The sequence below is a fragment of the Cannabis sativa genome, chromosome X (assembly GCF_029168945.1).
Source record: "Cannabis sativa cultivar Pink pepper isolate KNU-18-1 chromosome X, ASM2916894v1, whole genome shotgun sequence".
NCBI lineage: Eukaryota > Viridiplantae > Streptophyta > Magnoliopsida > Rosales > Cannabaceae > Cannabis > Cannabis sativa.
Window position 1 is genome coordinate 43,662,354 of NC_083610.1, and position 15,997 is coordinate 43,678,350.

Genomic DNA, 15,997 nt, shown 5'->3' on the forward strand with positions numbered 1-15,997 from the left:
CAAATCCCTTGAGCCCTTTGTTTTTATCATTTTTTTAATGTGTCATAGTTTTACAACCTTAGAAAATATTGAGATTTTTGTAAAGAACTCAATAAGAATATTGTGGAAATAAGATTGAGAATCTTGTTTGTTGATTTCTAGTTGGGTTTAATTTCTTTCTTTTTAAGAAAATAATTTCATGGCTTTCACGCGTGTAGATGAGATAATTTTGTATAATCATAATAACATAATCATATGCTTAAACAAGTTTATTGGAAGATAATTAAGAATAATTAAAACCTTCTCATTTAACACCAAAAAGAGTCTTTAGGGAAAATAAAAATTGAATCTTTGTAAACTTTACCTAACAAGATTTGCAAAATGGTATAGATATGATATTTTGTGGGGTATGTAGAAACTGTTGGTGGAGCACTAAATTTTTTAATTTTGTCATATTTTGTAACCTTTTTTTGTTAAAAAAAATAAATAAATAGTATTTGCAAGTTGGACTAGTATAGTGAATAATAGTGATCACTCAAGAAAAGACTCAACTTTTTGTTAGAAGATAAAACCATATGCACTAGACTTGAAAATAGGATTTCATGAAAAGATCCTTTGAATATCTGTAAAAAGTCTTTTTGAAATTCAATAATCATTACATTCTAGGGAAACCTTTTCTACACAAGACCAAGAAGATTAGCCTAATAAGTAATTAATAAAAGTCCTTATAATAATATATAGGGCAATTTTATAAAGGGTAGATCTATCTATGTTGTCTATATGTTCAACACATAGATAAATTATAAATTTATATATAACATATACATTGTAGTACTAAAAGCATATATTTTACTAATTTTTTAATTTTTTTTTTAAGAGTGATGATATATACAATTATACACACATAATTCATAAATAAATTGGATACATATTTATATTGCAAGTAATTTTAATTAATTAATCATCTTTATTTAAGATGTATATCATATTACAAGGTTTAGTCGCCAAAAAATTTAAAATTTTTGTTGAAAGAAAATATTTGAAGATGGATTTTTGACACATTCATAGCATTATAAAGATTCAATGAAGATACACAAGTTTTTTTGGAATTTTGCATGATAATGGTGTATGATACTCTAATGAGCCTTTTTTCCCACTACTTAATAGAATTGTCTCCAAAATCAATGAAAAGATATTTCCAAATTTAATACACGAATTGATACATTTGGTCGTGGTGAATAGAATGTAATGAATTTATTTCTATTTTATTTATTTCCTTTAATCAATTTTCATTATTGATGATGAGTAGATAGAGTAGTCTATATTTTTATATATATATAGCTCAATATTTTACCATTTATTTTATGTGGGACAATATTTATAATATTCTCGTTAAGATGATAGTTATTTTTTTTTGCTCACCGATCTTGAACCGTATCAAAATGGACATAATTACTATCTGTATAGGTACGGATCGAATAGAATCACTTGCATGCAAGAAATATGGCTCTGATACACCATGTTGAGAATTATGAGGTTCTATCTCAAAATCAATCGGTGTTGAGTGGAGTAGTACATGTTCTTATATATTTTTTTTTGAAAATAAAGCGTATATATATAGAAGGAAACAAATAGTCAGACCTCACGGTCATTACAAAAAATATTACTCGGAATAGTAGAGACTTCTACCATACCAGAAACATTATTGGCAAACGCCCACTTGGCCACATTATAGGCCGCAAAATTACAGTTTCTAGAAATATACGAAAAATTACAACAAGTAAAAGAAGTGGAGAGATGTTTGCATTGTCTTGCGAAGTTCTCAAGCTGCCAAAAGGATTCGACACCCTTTAGGTTCTTGATCACCATCTTAGAATCACTCTCCATCATAACGAATGGGTGATGCATTGTGGCCGCTGTCTCCAAAGCTAATATACAAGCTGCCGCTTCCCCGATAAGAGAGTCAGTGAAGTGGAGCTTGTTAGTCGCCACCCACAAAATCGATTCCGTATGATCTCTGGCAATTGCCACCACACACATGGATTCCATCCCGACTCTGACATCGCAGTTGATCTTGACCCAATCCTCAGGCGGGGGGGACCAACCCAGAGTATCAGCAACCTGTCGAGACTTGAGCAAACTGGATCCATAATCAGCATAACAATAATTTATAGAATCAATATAATGTTTCAAGCTACCCATATTGTTATTATGAACCTTGTCGTTTCGAGCCCTCCAAATCGTGTCCACCACGATAGAAGCATAAAGGAATAAACCATCTGTATCCACTCCTCTGGTCCTAAGGTTCCAAAGAAAACTAACCCAGTCCCACATACGGGCCCCAGATTCCACAACGGGCATCACTCCCCAAGGGGAAGATCTCCAAAGGTGAGACGCCATATCGCAATAGAGAAATAAATGCTCCATAGTTTCATCACCATTACCACAAAAGGGGCAGGAGGTTTCATCAATAACCATTCTCTTAAAAAGGATAGCCCTAGCAGGTAGCGCATTCGAGAGGATACTCCACCAAAGGACTTTGTGACGCTCCAGAATTTTTGAACTCCACAGCTTGCTCCAAAGGTTCGGAGCTACATTACACAACGGAGCCCGTCTCATAGCTTGGATAAGATAGGCTGATTTGGTAGAGAATCGACCATTAGAGTTCTTAGTCCAGATCCATCTATCCCTACCCTGACCACTCGGTATACCGCCCCTCAAGATACTATTAACTGTATCCCTGTGAAAGAGATCATTGAGCTTCTGGATGTTCTTATATATAATTCAATATTCTACTATTTATTTCATGTAAGATAATGTCCATAATATTTATTGTTATGGTTTTTAAAGTATAAATTTATAAAAATATAATTTTTTTTAGCATAAAATATCTAGTTAATCCCTCATAGTAATTTTGGTTATCCATTTGATTGTCTTAGGATATCTTGTTACCTTTACTTAATTTTTTCATATCTGTTAACTTTTTCTTCAGTTTTTTATAAAATAATCTTTTTGAAAAAAATCATATTTTACAAAAAAATTAATAAAAATCAATAAAATTTATAATTTTTTCTTTATTTATTTGTTTGGGTGTAATTTTAATTGTTGAATATTTTTTCTTTTCATCAAACCACTCAAACCGCCTGCATCGCAAAAAAAATTACAGTTTGATATTCTTTACGGTGCATCGCAGTTGGAATTTTTCCTAAACTGAGCGGTACGATGTAGTTTGTGATTTTGAATTGTTAATATGCGGTTCAAACTACACCACACCGCACATTATAAAAATACTAATTTTTATATTTATTTAGGTCTAATATGTGAATGTTCAGCCCAAAATCCACTAATTATTGTATTGTTGAAACTTAATTTTTTTTCATATTTATTTTTAAGTCTTATGGTATTTTTAACAAGTGTTGCTCAAGCTTTATTGTACTTGTAATAATTTAATTATTTGGTGATAGTCCAAACCGTAGAAATCGCAAAAACCGCACTGTACCATACCATTTTTTGCAGTGGGGTTTCTACAATTTTTTAGTTTCGTAATGCAGATACAGTTTGGAAAATTAGAAAAACTACATGTGCAAGTTGATTTGAAAAAATAATCAAAAATCGTACCACCCACACCGTAAACACCCCTAAAAATAATAAGAATACAACATATAAATATAAAAAAAAAAACCATATTTTATGTAAATCAAATTTAAAAAATTGTAAAAGTATTAAAAACTCTGTACAAACTGTATTTTTATAATTTTTTATTATTATTTTTATGTGTTTTTATCATTATCCCATAATTTTTTCATAATACATGATTCAAATAATATTTACCTAATTTTTAAAAATTATAATTATTACATTGTAAAAAGGGATGGTAAAGAGAATTAATCTCCTCTATACAAGAGAGTTACCTAACCACATAAAAAAATATTATACACTTTTTACACATAATAATATATATTTAATTTTTATTATAGATAATAATTATATAGGAGACTACATTGTGTAAATAAAATTAATTACACATTATTGGGTAAAAAATATACATAATTGAAAAAAAAAATTGTGAACCAGAGTCACCATAATTACTTGATTTTGGACACGAATGATTAATAATAATACATCAATTAAAGCAAACTAATTAGTGAGATATATTCTTTAAAATCTTATCTATAACTATATAAAAGAGAGAATAGGTTTTGGGCTTTTCAAAGTAAATTACAAAAAAGTTACTGATTTTTTTTGTTAATTACTATTATATCCTTTTATTTAATGGCAAGAATAATTATAAATTTTCAAATATAATTTAATTATATAAAAAATGACAATAGGCATAGATTAGAGTTCCATTTTTTTATAGAGTTATACATATATCTATAACTATATAAAAGAGAGAATAGGTTTTGGGCTTTTCAAAGTAAATTACAAAAAAGTTACTGATTTTTTTTTGTTAATTACTATTATATCCTTTTATTTAATGGCAAGAATAATTATAAATTTTCAAATATAATTTAATTATATAAAAAATGACAATAGGCATAGATTAGAGTTCCATTTTTTTATAGAGTTATACATATATTTAATAAGTGATGAATAGTATTGATATTTTTGAATTATTATTTTGTAATTTTGATTCTTTCTTTTTTTTTTTTAAATTAATAATTTAATGAACTAATTTATATATTTTTCTTACAGCATTTTGTAATATAGTTTAAACTTTTACATATAAAAGTTAAATTATTGTCTTTTTTTTTTTTTTTTGAAATATTGGTAGAATTCAATGTATATTCAAAGTTCATTAATTATATGTGTTTTTCTTCTTCAACTTATTTTTAAAAAAACCCATTTATAAGTGATAAATGTACTAATATTTTTAAATTAATATATTTTGTAATTTTAATTTTTTTTAATTAATAATTAGATGAAATATTCATGTATTTTTCTTGCAGTACTTTATACATATAGTTTATATTTTAACATATAAATATTAAATTAAGTTATCATAATTTTTTATTTTAATCTTAATTTTCTATGAAGATTCGTTTTAATTTTATGTACAATTTGGAGTATTTTGCCTAATTTGATATTCTTAGGTTTATTTCTGAATATATTTTAGTTTTATTATTTTAATAAGTAATATGTCTCATTTCAAAATAATTACTTTTTAAAGAAAAATTAGAAATACCTCACGTGCCCGTGCGTAGCACGAGTACCCTCACTAGTGATCCCTAAAAATATTGAGAAAACTGTACCATTACATTCATAATTTTATAAGAAAAATGCTAAAGAGTACCAGTGGTGTATAACACCTTTCTATGTGTCAATATTGCTATTGGTCTAACTAAGTATCGAGCCCTATATAATTTATTATAATAACTTTTAAGGAGTATCGTTAATTAATCACAACGCGACATATCGAGAAAATACTAGACACTACTGGTACCTAATAACAATGCTCATTTTATAATTATGAAAAGAAAAAAAAAAACTCTCAAGTCTCAATATTTACACCAATAACAATGTAGCTTGACATTTTATAAGTTATTGACAATTATAATTATTAGTATCATAATTAATATTATCCACATGTAATATTTCATTATTTCCTATAGAATATGAATTGATTAAATTTAAAAAGTCACATACTATTGCCTATAGCCAATTTGATACGGTGGGTATTAGCTTTTGTGTAGTTTGGCTTATTTCTCTCTAGTCCATTTGTTTTGTTCCCAAAACAATAAAACAAACTATGTGCCTACTTTATCATTTATTTTTAATTATTATTTTACTTTCTTTTGTCCTCTTTAATTCCCAAAGGTCATGTTCTATTCTATTGGTCACTTCTACTTCTAGTAACCAAAACTTTTTCTTTTTAATTATTACTACAAAATTGTCACTTTCTATTTTCTTTGTCAAAGTATGGGCACTTGTTAGTTTTCTTTTGTTGGGTTTTATTTTATTTATATTCGAAAGATGGACATTGTTAGAGCATCATCAATCCAAGCTACCCTAAAAATTATCCAAAAATTCTACATAATTGAAAAGTATAATGTTATTTTTTCTCAACTTTTGTTTGCAAACTATTTTAATGAGGAATTTGAAAAAATATGAAAAAAAAAATTAATTTATATTTTTATGCGCATAAAATTTTGTTGGCATCGACATCAGAATACACATATCTAGTTACACCTGCTCGCTAGATTGACAATAATGTTGAGAGTTAAGTATAAGTAAGAGAGACATAACAAATTTATAGTAGCTCACTCCTTGTGACGCAACGGTAATGGAGCTACATCTACTTTGAGTTTTTATTTCTCACGAGAATTACAAAGAATTGACTAAGTGTTGGCGCTCAAAATTCTAGGGAGAAAGTAGAGAGATGTTTAGACCTTATGAGAACTTTTCAGAATGTGAAAAATAAACTAGAAGAGGAGCTCTCATTTTATAGGGAAAGAGATCTTATTAAATAATAATTAAAAATACAAAAAAAATCAAAAAAAAAATAATAATTTTGATATGATCTTGGCCATTGACGATGATTCATGATGATCCACTGGTGAAAATTGACTCTTGGTGAAAATTGTCAATTTTTGGACTTCGAATCTCGTCCATCGAATTATTTTCAAGTTATTTGTTGGAAAAATTGCAACTTTATTGAGGATATATTTTAGACCCTAAATCTTCACAATTATGATGTGAGTGTGAGACATGACTTGATAGATCTTAAAAATATCTTCAAAATATAAGTTGAATTGCTTCAATCAAATCAATATTGAGTGAGTTATGGCTGTTTTACTGAAGGTTGTTCAACACATTACGGCCAGGTTAACAACTATGCGCTCAGGTTGACACTTAGCGCCCAGTTACATTTTAACGTCAACCTGGACGCTGAGTGAGTGCCAAAACATCCTAGACTTGTATTTTTTGATGCTTAAGTGATGTGTTGACATCGCTTACTCAAATTCAATGTTTAGTTAAAGTTGTTCATCAGCTTTCGAAAATGTCGCTATTTTGTGAAATTGAGAAGATTCGAAACTCCCTAATTTTATCGATATCCCACCTTGCTAAAAGGGTGACATCTCAAGGTGTGAATTTGGCCTGTCACAATTTGTAGCTCTTGTTTACTATAAATTATAGTTAAATGCTCAAAACAAAATCGAATTCTAATAAGTAGAAACTAACGCACCAGTTCAGGTGTCAACTTGGGCGCTAGGTGCTTCCCAGGTTCCTTTTGATACTTCTATGGCATTTGAGATTGCAAACAAGGTCTCCTACGCCATTTTGACCATAGTCGCGACCATAGGCTAATCTCAAAAAGCATGCTCTCTGCCAAACTTCCATAGTCACGACCATAGTCGTGACCACATAATTCATCGCGACTATAGAACGTGGTGGTCGCGACTACTAGAGCAAATTCCAGCTTCATGAGATTTTTTTTTTTCAATTTGCCTCGTCTTTTTACCAATTAGTAGAATTTGAACTTTAATTCCTCAGGAACATGAAATAAGGGAAATCAATCGTAAAATTATTCCAAAAGATAATATTAACAAAAAAATAACTCTGAAATCGACCCAAAACTTAGGCTAAAAATAGCCTAACACATTGATCCTTGCCAAGAAGGGCGCATGCCTTCAAGTTATTATCATGTAGCAGAAAATCAACCACTTGCAAACCATAAGGAAGACCAAGAAAAATCTTGTGCCTTTTCTCGATCTCTGGGGTAGGGATGGGTCTCCTAGCGATCGCTGGAAAAAAAAAAAGAATTGGTAAAAGTAAGAAAAATAAATCCTAAAAAACTCAAAACCAAGAATTTAAGGGGAGTTGTTACTTACGTATGATTTGAAATTTGATTGTGTTGATGGGATAAAGACCAGTGGTCCAAAAGAAGTCATCTTTGAACTCCTTTTTATTGGGTAACCTCATAATGATCTTACGATCATTAATGTGGGTCCCGAGGTAATAAAAGCCTTCTGCTCCGTCTTTTCTTGCAGTTAAAGCCTTGACAGAATAAAAATATAAAATCTCCAGTGGTGTTGGACATTCCCACTTAAGGATGTGGTAAAGAGACTTTAAACAAGCAATGATCCTGCAAGAATTTTGTGCCAACTAAAATGGTGTGATGTCGAGGTAGTTGCAGAAATCCTTGAAGTACTCCCTGAGAGGAAGGATTGCTCCAGCCCTGATATGCTCGAGGCTCCAAGCACCATTTTTGAAGGTTCGCTGGTGCTACAACCTTCATCTCGGGCCAAACGTTCAGGGGATAACAGTTGAATTCCCCCTGGGCAACAGACCTACTACAATATTCTTTCTCGTTGCTGATGGCGCATGACCTTAAAACATCCCCGACATAAGGACCGATGGACCTAACCTTAGACTCTATCAATTCAGCCTCAAAGATAATAGTAGGGTTCTGTGGGGTCTTGGATTTGCAAACTTTTTGAGCCATTATTTCAAATTCTAAGTCACTTGGTGAAAAAATAATATTGACTAGAGGTAAAAACATTGACCTCACTGAGGGGATATCAACTAAACTAGGCGACTCAACCCAAGCAACTTCTCACAAACAACGATACTTCCCCTCGACGACTTCTTACGAAAATCGTCTATATTGATTACAAGCTTCTTCCTGATCAGACCTAATGAGATGGTCCCTAATTTTTGCATCATTTATTTCAAGTATAGTTTGAGGTATTTGGATTTGGGGTTTAAAAGCTATGGCTAGAAATTGAGGATACTCTGATTCTAAGGGATCTGGATTATAAATTATGGATTAAATTGGGACATGATTACATAGAATAATGCCCCAATTCTTAGAAAAACAAAACCTAAAACAGATGGGTTCCTGGGCATGCAAAGATAGTAACGAAGGCATGCAAAGAAGAAATTGGTTGAGAGATTTTTGAAATTGGAAAGGTTCTTGGGCAGAAAATAGCAAAAATAAGGGATGGTTTAAAATTTATACCTAAATGATAGTAACTATTCAATTAAAAGAAAGTTGATCAAACAGATGGTAACTGTACGAGAAAAGAACAGTTGGAGCATTAAATGGATAAATATTTTGCCTCGAAGTTTTGAACCGCTAAAATAAAAGCATGTAAATTTTAAATGAAAATAATACAATAGTACCCTTGAAGATATTTAAAAAGTCTTTTTTAATTAAAAAGTACTTTTTAGGGGTAATTGTTATACCATAATTTCGGCTAATAACAGAAGCTAACACGTGTACCAGAGAAGGAATATGAATCAACTTAAGAATTGTATTACTAAAAATGCACATTAAATAACTCGCCTCGGAAATTACGGTTGATAGAAATATTCAAACTCGCTACCACATAGGTAGAAGCGAGATATGAATAATAACTATTAACGAGTAAGATTGACAAGACAACAAGTCCATCTCGGGGTGAACAAAATACATAGTTAAAGTTATTCAAAATGAACAACACAAAGAGCTTGCAACTCATTGACCCACATATTCATGAATAAGAGCTTGCAACTCATTGATCCACATACTCGTGAGTATATACAAAGAATAACAACTTTCGTCCATCTCGCTCTTTATACGTTGAAGTAACTGCCTCGCTAATACATTCCAAAATGGAAAAAGTGATCTGGGAGAAGCATTATATCTCTGTACTTAGCATTTTCTACAAAAGACGGTAAAGGAGGATAATGCATACTTGGCGAGGATCATCCAGTATAGTCAGCATAACCGTTTATGGATAAAGAAAAAAGAGTAGTTGAACGTTTATTTAACATTATCCCATGCGCACAATAATAAAACGTGGAGAATGTCCACGTTTCATGAGCGGTTATGAATGAATAGATCCTAAGAGAATAACTGTCACCCTACACATCTAAAAATAAGAACAGAACTCAAGGTAAAAGGGACGAAAAAATCCAAGGAGAAAAAAGCAAGATATAATTGTCACTCATATTATTATATTCTCTATTCCAAATAAATTTTCATAATAAGATGGACTCATGGACTATGAAGAATTAACTTTAAAACCACGTTAAAAATATTATGTTGCTTATTTATTACTATAATTAATTTTGTAGTTGATTTATTACTAAAAGATTAATATTTTAAGTTAACGAAAATCTACGTTAACAATATCATGCTAAGAAAATTATATATACTACTATTTAAAATATGTATACATGTTTTGTCAAAAAGAAATGTATACATGTAACAATATTTTTACATAATCATTATATATAATAAAATAGAATCAAAATATCATCTTAAATATATAATATACTATACACAACAAAAATTATATACCACACAACAAAACATGATACCTACAAAAAATAAAATAAAATAATATAATATTATTAAAAAGTTGTACATACCATATTAACAAGATTATATACAACCATAAAAAATTATATCATACTTACAAAATTATATATCACATTTATATATAATAAAATAAAAACTAAACATGCATGATCTAAAATAAAATGATATGCTATACAATAAAATTTATATACCATATAACAAGAAAATATACATTACAATAAAAATATATTGTAACACCCTAACTAGCATAGGCGTATTACGTGATTTTCAAATGTACTGTGCAGCTCGTTGCTAATCAACGAGATTTATGGAAATCGTGATTACTTAAAATTTTTGCTTTTAATTAAACTTATATAGTATTTCATACAAAATACTTTGGGATCCCATTTACAAAATACTTTATAAAAAGTTTACTGTCTATTACAAAATACTTGTCACCCACCGACTAACTACAAAAGCGTTGTTGTCCCGAGGATCGTACGCTCCAGGCCTAACCGCCCCAACATGTACAATCTTCATCGGCTCGTCCTCACGGTTCCTCAGCCTTGGCCTTGCCCTTACCTACACATAAACATAGCACTGTGAGTCGACAGACTCAGTAAGAAAAGCATAAATCATAATCATACGTAAATCTCGGGTTATGATCAGACGCCCATACCCCTGACAATAACCCTAACTGCCGTGTCCCACACGATACTGAGTCTCGAACGTTCGTACGACGGTACTTTTGACAAAGTAACAGCCTATACTCGGTACACTGGTCATACTCCAGCTGCTAGTCATACTCTAGTCTTACCGATGTGTTACAGTCTCAGCCTATACTCGGTACACTGGTCATACTCCAGTCGCTAGTCATACTCTAGCCTTACTGATGTGATACAGTCAAATAGTACAATACCACCAACCATAGTATCAGCCTATACTCGGTACACTGGTCATACTCCAGCTGTTAGTCATACTCTAGCCTTACCGATGTGATACAGTATCAGCCTATACTCGGTACACTGGTCATACTCTAGCTGCTAGTCATACTCTAACCTAACCGATGTGATACAGTCGGATGGTACAAAGCCAACATACATATCTAATGTAATCTAACAGGCTTCCTAACATGCACGCTAAACATGTAATACATATGCATACTGTTATACTAATATTACCTCGATTCCGAATTCAGGTGTGCCGGTCAACCTGAGTGGAACGAACTGCACGGCAATTTACAGGCTCCTAAATAATAACAATCACAACACTGATAAGTGATACGCTAAATCACTTCCCGGGGACTTAAACTACAAACTAGAAGTTTCCCTATCGATAAAAAGCATGGCAATACCCTAAACAATATAAAAATGGGAAGAACTAGGGTTCCCAATTTTTCCCCAACCGGTAGACCGGTTCTACAACCGAAATTTCGGTTCTGGGAATTCCTGGTAGCCCCATCCGGTAGACCGGATGCTGCAGGCTTCACTGAACCAGAATTCCTGTTCAGTGCATGAAACAACCAAAACTTCAAAACTCATTCAAATCAACCCCAATTCACACCAAAACTTCTAGACCTGTTCTAAATACCCCAATAAACATTTCCAAAGCATCAAAACAACCCAGAAATCACAGATATGAAAAATGTCATGTGAGCTCCAAGCTTTGAGTTCAAAACTCAAACTTGGCTAAAGCTCACCTACATGCATTAAAACCTGATTTAAACTACTCAAATATGCATATAAAAACTTCTGCAAACAATGGAAATCAACCCCAACAAACACAGCAACAAAACTCATCAATTTACCTTGAAAATCATAGTTTTAGAGCCAAAATTCTAAACTAGCTTAAAACCAACCAAACATGCATCAACATCAGTTTCATTTCACTCAATAAAGCATGCTTAAACTTCTGAAAACAACATAAAATCACAGCAGCAATAACAAACCAAAACTAAGCATGCAACCTACTATTTTTCCTTAAAAATCTTCAAGAACATAGAAGAAAGTTGTAAGAACCTTACCAACAATTAGAGATCACTAATCCTTGAGAAAATAACTTGAATTATCAAAGAAAAATGCCCAGCTTCTTGCTGCTCAAAGAGGGCCGAAACTAGAGAGAGAGTTTGAGAGAAAATGGTGTTTTTTTGAAAAATTTCCTTTTTCCTTTAAACTTTGATAAAATAAACAACATAGCATTTAATTAATTATCTCAACCACAAATTACCAATAAATGCAGAATAAAATATTTCTAAGTCCACTAAAGGGCAAAATATCAATGGAGCAAAATGACTATTTCACCCCTCCACACTAAAATAACATAAAAGGGTACTAAAGGGTATTTTTGGGAAATTCTAAATTTCCGACCGATCCCGTCATTCTCAATGTCTAATAAACTATCCTAATAAACTAACATGCTAAGTTGTGATTCTACTGAGCCAAATACCGAGTTTCATGTTGCCGGGCACTGGAAATGCAAAATTATGAAATTTCACTATATGACATTGTTGACCGAGGTTTTCGGCAACCAATAAAATAATAAAGGATTAGAGAACTGTAAGAAATTAAGAGAAGGATTTTTACGTGGTTGGGGCGTTAATGAGCCTTAGTCCACGAGTCTGTGTATTTATGAGTGTATTAAATACAGAGAATGTTCTTGGTGAGTATTTACTCTTCTTGCACTTATGCAATCCAAAATTCTCGACCCCCTTTAATGAACTTTGAGGGGGTATTTATAGTGTTTTTGGTGGGGTGATTCCCAGGATTATTGTACATGTATCTCTGTAAATATCCATAAAGTTGGGTATTCCCAATGAATATACCATGGGTAATGCATGGTCAAATCCCTAGGTGCTGTAGGGCTTTTATGTGGAATGTCCTTATTGTCTTTTGACTGACGTGACTCTTCGCAGTGTAGCCGTCAATAGACTTAAATGATCATTACTTCGCAGGTGCAGATTGGGAGTTGTGCCGTCAGACTTTATTGTGTGTAGCAGTCCCAACACGTTTCCTCCTATGCGACATTAAATGTGAAATGACTGCTCAGGGGGAGCCTGACACCTCGCGGAGATGCTTTGATGTTACTTAGGCTTCCGGGAGCATAGGGGGCTCCGTATGCCTTCTCCGGGAGGCACGTCCTGGATGCTGCCTTCTTTCATAAAGACTTAGCAAATAATTCAAGTATTAAGATGTTTTGATCCACGTGTCCCTGTCCGGTTGGTCCACGTATATTGAGCCAAATCAGGGGCAACATTTACCCCCAAGCCTTGTTTATTTAAAAAATAAAACAAGACTTGTTCAAGTGCCTCCGGTTGACTCTTCGGTTTCTTGGCACGTGCTTTGGGCGCATGAAGGTGCATTTAATGATCACCATTAATGCAGTGATTCACTTTTTGCAGACGTCAATTCGTTTCATGCCCATTGATTGATACGGTACATTAATGGTGTTAGACGGATACTCAAACGTTTCCACCGCCTTAATTACGAATCAATCCAACCGTTGATTCTTGGGAATTCGAATCGTGCGCCTCCCCAGCCGTTCGATTGGTAGGTGATTGCGCCTGTTCCTCATGCACTTTGGCCTATAAAAGCCACCACCTTTCCTTCATTTGGTTACTTTCCTTTTTTTCGCCAACTTTCTTCGAGTTTTCCAGAGAGAAAGAAATCTTCAGACCAGAAAACCTTCAAACACTTTGCAGAGTTCTTTGCTAACCTTTGCTCATCACTGTCAGTCTACATTTCTTTGTTTGATCAACAACAAACCCCCAGTTCCAACACTTCATGTAAGTTTCTCGCACCCCTTACTTTACTGTTGTGTTCATGGCATGCTTTACTATTTACTTGTTTTTCTGGGTTAGTGTTTGAAGTTTCTGGGAATGTATTCCCTTGAGTCTTCAAGTAATAGGTCTAGATTTCCCTTCTCTGGTGTTAGGGTTACTCTTGTTACGCACTGTTGTTATATTTTGTAAAGGACGATACACTCTTCGTGTGATGGCCTTCAAGGGCATAGAGAAGACTCTGTCTCTCTCGATTTTCTGCCCTTCCTCTTTCTTTTTCTTTTACGCGCAATGTCACCATCTGTGAGATCTTTGCACCCGACTTCTGTCCAGAAAATCTTTTTAAGGCTTTCTTGTTGACAGTCGTCCGGAGGGGGCCTCTTTCCAGCGGTTAGGGGACCCCCATTCCCTTTTTTCATTTAGGGTTTGGTATGGGGCCTAATTGCTCGATTTTTAACTCTTTTTCAGAATAAAAAATGTCTGCATCCGGTTCAAAATCTTCCAAGAAGGGGGGTAAGCGTCTGGCCACCCTGGAAGATGTCATGCTGGGTCCCGTTGCCCAGGAGGGGTACAAACCGCGTGCTACGGGATGGGAAGCGGCCGAGCTTCACTCCACTCTGACTTGCCCTCACCAGTTGGAGAACATTGTGGAGGTGGCTGGAATTAAGCCCGCGACGTCCGGGACGTACCACCGGCCGCCCCGAGATGCGGAGACGCCTAACCATAATTACGGAGGCTTCGGGGCTTGGAGCCAGACGCATCTGATGTTCGGGGTCATGCTTCCCCTTCAAGATTATTTTATTAACTTTCTTGTATTTGTCGGCCTTGCACCATACCAACTAATTCCCCAAGCTTACCGCCTGCTTTCAGGCTTATTTATTTTTTTACTCCGCCGGGGGATGGGGCTCTCCCAGTCCGGCGGAGATTTTGTATTTTTACGAACTTGTTTCTGTCCCCAAGAAGGGGGACAAACTTAAAGATGGTTTTTATGGCTTCCGAGTCCACCCTTCGAATGATGGCGTTGTCCCTTACAATCGGCAAACCCATGTAAAGGAATATCGCCATCGCTTTTTCTTCTCCTCCGGGTTTCGAGCTGTGGAGCACCCGGAGCTCCTTACGGAGTGGGTCAGGATCCCTCCGTACGAACGGACCGCGCCTACTCAGATCTTTCTTCAACGGGCCCATGTCTTCGCGACTTATGATAGGGCTAACCTCGATGTCGGGGGCTTGGTTACGACGGAGAACTACCGGAAGGCTAAGCTAATCCTGTTGCACCAGTCAGTGGAGGACTCTAACCTTTCCAAGGTCTTCTGCCCGAACGTGAGGGTCCCTGCCTCGGAGAAGACCTTCCAGGATGAGATTATTGCCACCGCAGAGAAGAAGTACCAAGAGTATCTCTACCGGAAGGCCCAGGAGAAGGCTTGTACCAAGGCCCACGCGGCTTCCGGGAGGCCCCTTCGCGTTGGGAGCCCGGTCGAGAGGAGAAGCCAAACGGCTGCCGGGAGATCCCTTCGCATTGGGAGCCCGGTTGAGAAGAGGGCTCCCAGGCCAAGGCCTACGGTCCAAGTGCCGAATACAGGGGCTCCTGACGCCAGTACTTCCGGCTCCGGTAAGTCACCTTTAGCAATACATTATGTCCCTGCTGTCAGCGAATATGCTAGCCTTAGGCCTGTAGGGTTCGATGAACGTCTCCTTAGGTTTAGGATGCCCTCGACCCGGTGGGGAGATCATGCCAAGGATTATTATTTTTCCAACTTAGGAGATTTCCTAGGTCGGTCCCGGATGGGTTCTGGACCTCCGGAGCCCGTTCCCTTGGACCCTTCAGCCTATCTTTCTTCTAGTTGGTTCCGGCCCTCGGACAGCTATCTCGGGGATGATGCAGCCAGCATTAAGATTCGGAACTTTGCTAGGGCCGAATTAGAGAGTTAGGGTAGGACTAGCTTGATTGTTTTTTT